Source organism: Mastigoproctus giganteus, unplaced genomic scaffold (assembly GCF_048544385.1).
Source record: "Mastigoproctus giganteus isolate SK-2022 unplaced genomic scaffold, ASM4854438v1 scaffold_15, whole genome shotgun sequence".
Classification (NCBI taxonomy): domain Eukaryota; kingdom Metazoa; phylum Arthropoda; class Arachnida; order Uropygi; family Thelyphonidae; genus Mastigoproctus; species Mastigoproctus giganteus.
The window spans coordinates 2,444,944-2,457,211 of NW_028328292.1; positions in this window are offsets into that span (position 1 = coordinate 2,444,944).

The following is a 12,268-nucleotide window of genomic DNA, read 5'->3' on the forward strand; positions in this document are numbered from 1 at the left end:
AGTGAAACAAGGTAGAAGGAAAGGCTTAACAATAAACATAAAAAAAAAACACAGTGCATAGTTTTCAGCAAAACGAAAATTGTGCCCAAATGCATACTGAAAATAGGGAACAACACCATAAGACAAGTAGAGAAATACAATTATCTAGGGAGTTGTGTTACACAAGATGAATGATCAGATAATGAAATCAAAAGACGGATTGGTATGGCCAAGGCCACGTTTCAGAAACTGGGCAACATACTAAAAGATAGGAAATTGTCATTGAAAACAAAAAAAAATTATTAATCAATCCAAGAATTTTGAATTGTTATGTTATACCTATCCTTACATACGGTAGTGAATGCTGGACAATCTCCCGAGAAATGGCAAAGCGTTTGGAGGCGACAGAAATATGGTTTTATAGACGGATGCTCAGAATATCCTGGACTGAACAAACCACGAATGTAGAGGTACTAACAAAGAGCAGGAATGCAAAGATCATTACTGAGGAACATAAGAGAAAAGCAGCTGAAATTTTTGGGGCACATCATGAGGAAGGAAGGTTTGGAGGGGATCATCATGACTAAAGGTGAATAGAAAGCGAAGTAGAGTAAGACAAAGAATAAACTATGAGTAGTCTGACCAATTGGATAAATATGCGAAGTCTAGACTTGCCGAGAACAGCAAAAGATCGAGAGCTGTGGAAGACCATGATCACCAACATCCTTAACGGACATGGTACATACATAGAGATAGAGAGAGGGATGAAATCCTTTATTCCACTTTAAAATCATACTTGTCTTTCCAGTAAATTTGCTAAGGCTGTTCAAGATAAGAATGTTGCATATTGCAATTGGCTTGCATCCAATTCTCCAGGTTCATTTTCTGCCTACATCAAAGCCTGCAACAATTATAAAACAATTATTAATCAATCCAAACTCGGGTATTGAGGATCTTGGTAAACCATTTGTTACCATTCCCAGTACACTGCATTCAATGCTTCCTGTGGTCCTCTGTCAAAATGATATCAGAAGTAATTTGAACAGACTTGATGCCAAGAATGTCTCCACTTGTTCTCAGAATCTGAGCTTACTCTTGTTCTGTTATTTCCTTTTTTACACTTTCTAATTCCTCTTGATGGAAGTTGTTCATATCCAGTCAGTTCCTAAAAAGGGTGACAAACCTTTCCAAAAATCTTTGGGAGCAGATATTGAAGAAGTTGAAGCTGTTTGTGCAAGGTAAGGTTTCTCAAAATTTAAGGTGGAATGCAATGTGCTATCTTCAGCACTATGTGCTAAGTTAGACAGCACAATGTGCTATCGACCTTCATCAGATTATCGTCCCATTGTACTTACTTCTACTCTTTCTAAAGTAATGGAGAAATCTATTAACCACCAACTCCTAAACTATCTAGCAACCTTCCATCTGATTGATCGCCAGTATGGATTCCATCAGTGTCAATCCACTGGTAATATACTGGCTTATGTTACCTATCTGTTGACAAATTCAGTGGAAAAGTTGGTGAAAGTAAAGCATTTTTTCTCTTGACATTTCAAAAGTGTTAGCTATATTTGGCATAAAGGTCTTCTAAATAAGCTTCCATCACATGGTTTTGCCGACTGGTTTTTGTAAGGGATGTTCAGTTTTCTTTCTGACCACTCACTGCGGGTGATGGTAGGTGGCCCTCTGCCTTTTAACTTCTCCACTAATGATGGTGTTCCCCAAGGTTCTGTTCTTTTTCCCACTGTTTTCCTCTTGTATATTAACACGCTGAATGCTGACTACGAGTTAACTCGGACTGGTATGACTTGCCTTCAGGTGCAGCTACAAGTATATTCGTAGCAAATGTGTGCAACTGATGGATAATTGACTTCTGGGATAAGAATGAAAAATTAGCCATGGTGTCAGAAAACAGAATTTATTCACAAAAAGAAATATTTTCTTCACAGAAAGAGCTAGCTTCTTTTAACGCACTGGACAATAATAGCATGTTCTGTGGCATTTTTTATTTCTCGTACACACTCGACACGGCTTAGTTGGGTGTGGTTTTTTTTCAGTTGGTAATATAGCCAACTGAAATACTAAATAATGAATTTTACGTTCAGACCTAATCTTCTTTGGAACATTTAGAATTTTTTTTTTTCTGCAATCAAAGATTCAATGTAACTTTTCCGTCAAGTTGCGGGTTCCACCATAAAATGTCCGAAATTCAGAGAAACCAGTAACTTGACGGAAAAGGGTGTATTATGTATATATATTTCTATAATATGTAATGCAGTTTTTTTTTGGACATCTGTGGTTTTTCTTCGCGCTGAATAATACGAGAGCATTTGATCCGAACGATCTATGAACCAGGACCGTACGACTCGTCAGAAAGCTCTTCAAATTCCGAATCACTCATATTACATAGAGCTCAAGCTGTTCTTCGGTCAGTGGTCTCTTCTCATCCATGTTTTAGGTTTTTTTAATACATAACTAAATACAACATACACGGTACAAAGTCTATGTCACTGCAGCGGATTTACGCACAGCACAGCACAGCACAGATTCATATACAGAAAATTCTCCAAGTTACAACACGTCTGATTTAATCGAGTTAACTCGTAGTTTGCTGCCGCAAAGAATTTTCTCTTACCTACACCAACTACGAGATGATTCACGATGCTTTTTTTTACAATAATAAGCTTTTTTTATAAGTTTTGGTGATGAATATATATTATAATTTGGGTTTTGAAAAATTTAACATGTCTAACTCAAATTGGTGTCGGAGACCAGCTTACCCAAATAAGCCTTGGCTTGGCAGTCAACGTGTTAATGACCTTCCATTGATCAGAAATCTCATCCATAGTTGTGCTGAAGATAGCACATTGCATTCCACCTTCCATTTTTAGAAACCTTACCTTGCACAAACAGCTTCAACTTGGAATATCTGCTCCCAGTTCCTTAAATGCTTATTTCTAGATAATTTTTCATTGGGCATAATTTTTCATAGTTAATTTCAGACCTTCTAAAGCTCAGTCCTGTCTTCCTGCAAAGAAGATTCTTCTGCTCCCATACTTAATCTTGATGACACACACAGATGTGTAAACAAGATAACATATCTATATTAGGGATTACCCAAACTTCTAATGTCTCTTACCATAAGCAAATCACAAATACTGCTTCCTCTCTGTCTAAAAAATCGGGTTTTCTCCTTTGCTCCAGGCATTACTTTTCTTCCAAACAGCTACTCACTCTGTGCAAATCTCAAATCTGCTCTACAATGGGATAGTGTTACCACATCTGAGAACAATATTCCATGGCATCTCTCAAGCCTCTAGACTCCATTCAAGAAGGCACTTAGGCTATGTCCTATCGCTAACAAAGTCTCTCCACGCCCTTCTTATAGATGTTTTGTTTCTGCTATTTGATATGCCATCCTCCATGTGAACCTGAACACTATCATGGAAACAGCAGATAATTGCTAAACATGTTCTTACTGTACTACTTCACAAAAAAGGATAGATTAACCAGATATCTTCCACCTTGTTGTCTTCCCATCATGGAGGTAGGCATACCAGAAATAAGCTTCATCCCACAAGCAACCTCCATCTCTTTACCTCCTTCAAACGAATTTTTGTAATCCAATTCCCTTGGGATATTTAAATTTTAGATTTTAGTCATATTGGAAAGGATTGTCTTAGACTCTTGAGAATTGGAAGTCTGAAAAGTCAGCATGTCTTGTCCTGATTCATAAATGTATCTTCACTGCTGTAGTTGTTTGCAGAGATGTCCCAACCTATCACTGTTGCCCCTGATCATCAATTAGTACCTGATAATTCCTAACTGTGTGAGCCACTATAAAAGCTGGTATGATATGTGGTGCTTCAATATTTACCAGTTCAACCTGAGTGTTTCATTGTGTAGTTGTTGTAAAGAAATGCTTGCATGTCATTTTGTTTCGCTGTGACCTTGTGCCAGATAGGGCATGGATAGCTCTCATATGTAAAATCCAACTGATGAATTGGCTTATATTGTGTGTGTTTGGGGGGTGGTTCAACTTTGATTTGTTCTTGATTAATAAATATGATAATTTTAATTGTGCGTGTGTAAAAAACACATTTAAATATATAAAGTTACTGTCTTTTTGTATTTTTTCACTTTATTTACTATTAAGATATTTTTCAGGATACTACTTACATATATATAATACTCTCCCTCCTCCTTCCCCCTTTCTGCTATAGATACAATGCTTGACAAAATCTGTCAGGATTTGCAAAAGGCAATTTCGGTTATTAAACATCATCCACCAAGCCCACTCTATTCAGACATATGTATAATTCTAGGCCTCTTCTTAGGATCAAAGGTAATCATAAGTTTAAATTAAAATTGCACCACATTTTTAAGTAGAGATGAAATCAACTGTATTTCTTTAAATTTACACTTGGAATCCCTTCATGATACTTTTTTTTTATTATGATATATTGTAGAATTTGTCTATATATATATATATATATATATATATATATATATATATATATATATATATATACAGGGTGATTCACTACCAGTGCGACAAACTTGCAGGAGGTGTAGGGGGCACAAAGACGAATTGGAATCACATAGCATTGCAGGGTCTGAAATGCCTTCGTCATGCAATAGAGGATGTTGAACGGGAGGTCGCGTGAACAGCTATCACGCTGGAAGTCAGCATTTGCCAACCATTTCTGTTGAAGAAACCAAGTAGCAAAAGTCCTCCGGAGTGGATAATCTGCAGGCTCCAATGATTGGACGCTTTGCAGATGGTATGAACTCATTTGGTTTGGTTGATAGTATCCTCCATACAGTGGATTGGGAAATACCCAATCGTTGGCCTATCGCTTGAGTACTCTTACTCGGATTGCCTTCTGCAAGACGTAGGACATTCTCCTCATTGTCTGGCATCCTCATCATTTGCTCTCGATTCATGGTACCTCTCGTGAAACAACCAATCTCACGTAACCTTTTGTGCACACATGCAAAAATCGTATGATGAGGAGGACACCTGTGCGGGAAACGTTCCTGGTACAAGCGCAGAGCGCCGCCCCCGTTACAGTCCGCAGCTCCATACGCGAGGTGCATGTCGGCCAGTTCAACGTTTGAATACTCGTCCATCCTACTGCCTCGGGAACCGGTTCACAAATGCTGACTTCTAGCGGGATCGCTGTTCATGCGACCTCCCGTTCAATGTCCTCTACTGCATGACGAAGGCATTTCAGACCCTGCAATGCTATGTGATTCCGATTCGTCTTTGTGCCCCCTACACCTCTTGGAAGTTTTTCGCACTGGTAGTGAATCACCCTGTGTGTGTGTGTGTGTATATATATATATATATATATATATATATGTATGTATTTATATATGTATGTATTTATGTGTGTTTTATGTTGAACAAATTGAAAAAATGTAAAAAAAAAAAAAATTTTTTTTTTTTCCTTTTTTAAAACTCATGACAGACTGATCTTAGTTCTCTGACAGAGGGGTGGCATATCGTCCTTTAAATCCTCTTGAAAATTGAATGTATGATATACACCTACAAAGCAAAACAGATGAAGTGTAGAACTTCCATTTCAGAAAAAAAATATGAGCTGAAACCAAATACTTGTTTATTTTACAAGTACAGTAATACCCCGAAGTTACGTGATAGGTGGGTCCGACGAAAATCGCTTAAGTCAAATTCGCGTAAGTCGGGGTACAACTTTGCATATAAATACATATAAATTTTGTTTAATTGGAACCAAGGACTAACAAAAACACTAATTTAGAAGAAAAATATTTAATAAAATTGCAGTTCTTTATACATATTATACAAAATATGTATTAAAAAAATGAGTTACGTAAAAAAGTTGTTTCGATGTCGATGGCTTCATAAAATCTAACAAATTCGTCTGACGACATAGCGCCTTCTTTTTTTCACACAGAATTTCTTCGTAGCAAGCTAATCATTTTTTTATTCCTTGCTTTGTAGCTATAATGCGTTCTTCGTTGGAGTCTGTTTTCTAAAATTTTTAAGCCCTTTTCAATTGAGCTGAGACCTTCTGTCAAGCTTGCAATTGTCATGTGCTTTTCTGGTGGAACTGGGTCTGAAGTGTTGGATACTTCAGTGACATTTTGCTCACGCATCTCTATGAGCTCATTCATTGTCAGCTCCTGACTATGTGAATCCAACAGCTCATTGACATCATCACCATTGACTTCCAAATCTAATTGCCTGGCAAGATTAACAACTTCTATCACATGAGCAACATGATCAGTTTCTGGCGTTGTTTTCGTCTCGTTTTGGGAAAAAAATGGACCAAGTTTCTTCCAGACACCATTCAATGTTTTATTGTGAATTTCATCCCAAGGTTCTTCAATGATTCTTACGGCATCTAAAACATTGAATTGTTTCCAAAAGTCTTTAACAGATATCTCACTATTTTGTCTCATAGCTTCATTCAGATGTGCAAACGAACGCCTCGTGTAGTAAGCCTTGAATGTTTTGATGACTCCCTGGTCCATCGGTTGAAGCAAGCTGGTTGTGTTTGGAGGCAAAAACACAACTTTCACACGTGGGTCAAAATTAATTAGGGTGGCAGGAGGGTGACCGGGTGCATTGTCAATAAGAAGCATCACTTTAAATGGAATCTGTTTAGACTTGCAATAACGTTCGACTTCGGGTATGAAGTGGTGACCAAATCAGTCCTCAAAAACAGAAGCTGCCACCCAAGCTTTATGATTTGACTTCCAAATCACTGGTAAGCTAATTTTTGATATACACCAAACGAAAAAATCAAGAACTGCGTAACTCCGAGTTCGCGTAAGTTGGGGTATTACTGTATTTGTTTAAATGGTTAATCTGTGGGTTTGGTGTAATTTCTCCAGGTCATAGAATGGTATAGAAAATTCCCTTTCTAATTTGAAGCAAATGTGATATTGTATGTTATTACAGGAATTTCCTTGCCAACTATGGAGAATATATTCTTGAAAAGTACTGCAGTTGGAGTAAAGAAAAAATATTATGCAAAAAAATGAAAAACACAGTAAATTTGTTTTTCCATTTGTACAACAAATACAATGTTAACAAATGCAGTAATTGTCAAAATGTAATGAAAACAGATCCAGAATACATATATCTCGGCTAAATTGGTAAACTGCCGACTTTTTTTTTTTTTTCTTGCATGAAGTAATTATTTTAGTTATTCATTTTTGTAAGTTCCCTTAATATCATGTGTGACATTTACAAAATCTATTATACGTTATATTAAATGCATGCAACTTTCTTCTTTTTCTTTAATAAAAGAAAATAAAAGTATGCCATCATGATATATACTCTACATTTTATTGATTTTATTCCAAAGAGCGATGAGTTACAATTTTGCTAATATAGACCACGAAGGAAATTAATTGCTTACCCGTGGTGCATATGGTACTGACAAATGCCTCACTGAATGGTTAGATCATAAACAAATCCCTTCCCTATGCCCTACACACTAGCAAGGCAGGTGTTCCAAGGCAAAGAGGTATGGTTGCACCACATTCCTCAGGTCTCCAGGGAAACCTTGTAACATTGTAATTACTGTTGGTTCAAGGCTCTCATAGCCTGATATTTTATGACTAAAAATATGTGCACTAGGGTCCCCAAGACTACCAAAATTGGCTACTCCTCACCTCACTAGGCCCTTTTGAGTAGCGAAGTAGTTATGATCACCATTCCTCCACACCACACGATGGAAGGACAAATTGCATGAAATATCACTGTTTAATATTTCACACAAATTTGGCCACTGGTGCCACTGAGGGTGCATCACTGAATTATTGGCTACAATTTCTAAATTAATTTAGGAACACATCACCCCTATTCTCAACACCCCTATTCTTAGTCCCCCCCAATTTGCTTTTGTTACTGTAGTTATATCTTCTACCCAACTTTCCCTTCCCTTCCAATACTTCTCATTCTTATCTCCACTTCCTTTCCCTAAGCAACTTTGGGCTCCCAAGCTTGCCTGATAGCCCCAGTAAGAGTTTCAGTTTAAAAGCAGTCCCTGGCGCACCTCCTTGTGGCCAAGGTTGGGAGTCAGAAGGCAGGTAACCAGGTGTCCTCTGGCTGCAAAATCAGCAGGTGCCAGCACTCGACATAACAACACACATACATACATATCTACATATATACACTTGCCGGGCTTTGGCCTTTTACCTTTTCAGATGCTACTGCGGTATATAGGGGAAACCCTGGAGACCACAATTAAAACAAACACACCTTGTCCTTGTAGTTATATACTGCTTTTGGCTCTGCCTTTCTGATTACCTATCATTAATTAGTTCAGTATTGTTTTATTCAAGCAATGTGTTGTTACTAAATGCATTGCAGCTACCGAAGTTTATTTTAGTATATTTTCTTCATTTTCCTTACTTCTTATATTCTTTAATATATTAATTTAAATTTAATTTCCATATGTTACATGGCAGTAGTGGGCTGTGATACTAATGCACTACCCATATCCCTATCTGTATCCTCGTTATTTTTTTTTTAACTATGTTCTTGGTTTGCAGTTTGGCTTTGCTTGATGAGTAATTTCTGTTGTTATATGTTAATTTCTCACTATATAAGAGCTGCAAATTCAAATCAAAAGCATATTCAAATCTTTTGCATTTGCTTAGTGGTCTCAATGCATTGAATAGCTTATCATTCAAAACTACAGTGACTCCATTACCATTGTAGGCCTTGTGGTCCTAAAACAAGATGTAGCTGAGTGGTTGGTCTGTTTTGATTTCTTTGTTGTTTAATATTACGGTTATGTTGTGATTGGTTTTTAGTTCCATATAGTGATATTTCACACAATTCAGCCTCTGGTGCAATTTGGTGGGGGGGCACTCAATTTGTTTTAATTGGTTATATTTCTAAAGTAATTTTGGTATTTATTGCTCTCCAACATCCTTATTCTTAATTTCTTTCCCCCATCACTCCCAGCCATCTGAATTTTCCTTTGTTGCTGTAGTCAAGTACTGTTTTTCTTTGTATGTATCTAACTTGACTTGGCCTTTCTGCATACCCATTCTTAATTAGTTCAGTTTTGTTATTCAGTCAAAGCTCTTTATAGTGATTCCACAAGAGAATGAGAAAAACAGTCGTTATATTATTATTATTATTATTATTATTATTAGCCTTATGGTGCAAGGAAGCCTGAGGCTTATGCCGTACCAGGCAAAAAAAATTTTTAAAAATAATAAAAAATTCTGAATTAACCTGAGAGAGAGAGAGAGAATGATGATATCCAGCTCAGGACCCTGGGTGCACCAAGCCAATACTCACCAGATGTGAGCCCCTGGGGTTATCAATAGTTCATAAAATAAGCAAAGGAACAAAGAAAAGTTTTAATATTCAATGTAATTTTACTATTACAATATAGTATAATGTAATTCAGATGTACTACAATATTAAAGAAGAAAATGAAGATTGTACATTTTGCATTGATTACACTGTGTGTAACAAGATTAATGTATAAATTAAGTAAATAAATTACAGTAATTACTATGTACAATAGCATTACAAGATATATATATATATTTGTGTATACACCAACACAACACACCAAAGCCCAAGGCCTAATCATAGACTAGGGGAATTCATTTCAGACTTTAAAATCATCTCTCAATTCATTGTTTCAATGGAATAGCATGTTTTTCAAGAAAATTATGAAGGTACATGATAAGGTACACATAAGAACGGCACCTTGGGTAGATGGGGATCTATCCAGTTATATTAGGGGAGGCAGTGAAGGAAATAAGCAAACGCTTAGTCATAATTATGAGAGCATCCTTGGAGTCAAGGGAGATCCTGCAGACCGGAGATGTACGAATGAATCCCCAATTCACTAGGGGGGGGTCAAAGGGTGACACGAGTAATTTCAGACATGTTAGCTTAACTTCTGTTCCAGGGAAAATAATGGAGTCACTGGTAAAGTAAGTAATGCAGGATCATCTAGACAAGGCTGTAATTATACTTCAAACACAGCCTGGGTTTGTTAATGGGAAATCTTGTTTGACCAATTTGATTGATTACTATGATGTGGTCACAAAGAAACTGGATGCAAAAAATAATTTTGATATCATTACTTGGATTTCAGGAAAGCTTCTGATACTGTTGCACATAGAAGACTGCTGCACAAATTGGAGCAGTGTGGCATTGGAGGCAAATTGCTGCTATGGATAAAGGGATGGTTGATTGGGAGAAGACAGAGTGGTAATCAATGGACACTACTGTTCGTGGACTAATGTTATTAGTGGAGTCCCCAGGGGTCAGTGTTGGGCCCTTTGTTGTGTTCTATATTTATCAGTGATATTGATGGAGGCATATCAGGCTTAATGTCTTAGTTTGCAGATGATACAAAGGTTGGCAGGCTGGTTAATGACAGTATGCTACTGCAAATGGGATCTAGAAAAGTTGGGTAGATGGGCTGAGAAATGGCAATCAAATTTTAGCATTAAGAAATACGAAGTACTGCATATGGGTAGCAGTAACCCCAAAGTAATGTACCAACAGTGTCATGTGTCGTACTATACTTAGGGTAGTGGAAAATGAGAAAAATCTCTAGGTAATTGTGCAGCCAGATATATGTCTGAGCAATGCAGACAGGCTACTAGGACTTGCGCATGGAGTTTTGTCAATGATATACAGGAATATTGCTAGCAGAGATAAGGAGGTGATTATCTCTGTGTGTAAACAATGGTCATGCCACATCTTGAGTACTGCATACAGGTGTAGGGGCTTCATTTTAGGAATGATGTGGAGCTGATGCGACAAGTACAGAAGGACAGCGAAACTGATGAGTGGAACAAAGGGTTGCTCTTACCAAGAAAGACTTCAGTTCTGCAAATCGCAGTCTCTAAAGACTAGTCACCTTAGGTGATCTGATTGAAGTGTATAAGGCCTTAAATGGATTGAGCAAGCTCAATGCTGATGGGATTCTGTCTATTCCTCAGGTCACACTCATGACGGGGCATGAGTGTGGCCTGAGGAATTGAGAAAATTGAGCAAATTGAGAAAGGATGGCCTTTAGCCAACAGGTGGTTGTGGAAGTTGGTAGTTTAAATAGATTCAGGGAAGAACTAGACAAACTACTGGATGGAATGAATAGGTGAAATGGGAGGTGGGTTTTTTTTTTTTTTTGCTGATGTTGTATAAGCTTCCTTTCTTGCATTATTTGCTACTGCTAGTGTTAACAATGAATTCACTTTCATAGTTCACTGCACTTGACAAATATGACAAACAAGTTCTAATCATCTAAGCATACTGCAGCAAAACTTCTGTCTCAACCACAGTAGGTTCCTCCTCTTCATCACTGCAAATTTCAAGTTTCATTATGTCTGCATATCCTGAAACATGATGTTCACATCCAATTTGGTGGAGTCTCCTAAACATAGTCTCTCTTAGTTTAGGCAATAACAAACATCCGCAATAATTTCTTCACTATAATTGGACTGTTCTTTGCAATTGAGGTGTTTAAGGCTCTGAGAAGCATAAGCAAAATGAATGAGGACAAAATTTTCACCTTTATAAATGATTCTAGAACTAGGGGCCATAAATTCAAGTTATGGGGGAGATATTTAGACTAGATTGCAGAAAGTTTTATTTTAGCCAGCAAGCTATAAATTAATGGAATAATTTATCTACATTGGTAATAGAAGCTAACAGTTTGGGAAAATTCTAAGGTCAGCTGGATAGTGGAAGAGGGAAATGCATTGGTTGTCAATTTTATTTTATTTATTTTATTTTTTTGTCTGGTGCAGCATACGCCATAGGCTTTCTTGCACCATGTGGCCATTGCTAATACTAATATTATTAGTAGTGGAAGAAGCTTTTGATGCTTCATTTGTTCCATCACTCAAGCAACAAATCCAGCATGTTTGAATCAGTTGGCAATCACTTTTTCATCAACCTAATACCATGCTGAAACACATAAATATTTTGCTTTGAGCACATCAATTTCAAATGTGTTTTGCTTTCAAGACAGCACAATTTTGTTTAATTGGATTCTCTGATAGTTCTTAATGCAGTAGATTATACCTTGATCAAATGGCTAACTGAAGAACTGGTATAATATTAGATGGCAGGTACCCAACAGCGATTGCAAAAGGCCATTCACTTGGCAATGAGGGGTGCAGTTATACATGAGCAGCAAAGTTTTCTCTTCTCCCCACCCATATTGCAATCTAAAGTCTGATCCATTCTTCATAGATTTTTGATCGCAGGCAACTCTCGGTTTACGAACAAGACGTTGTTCATTATACG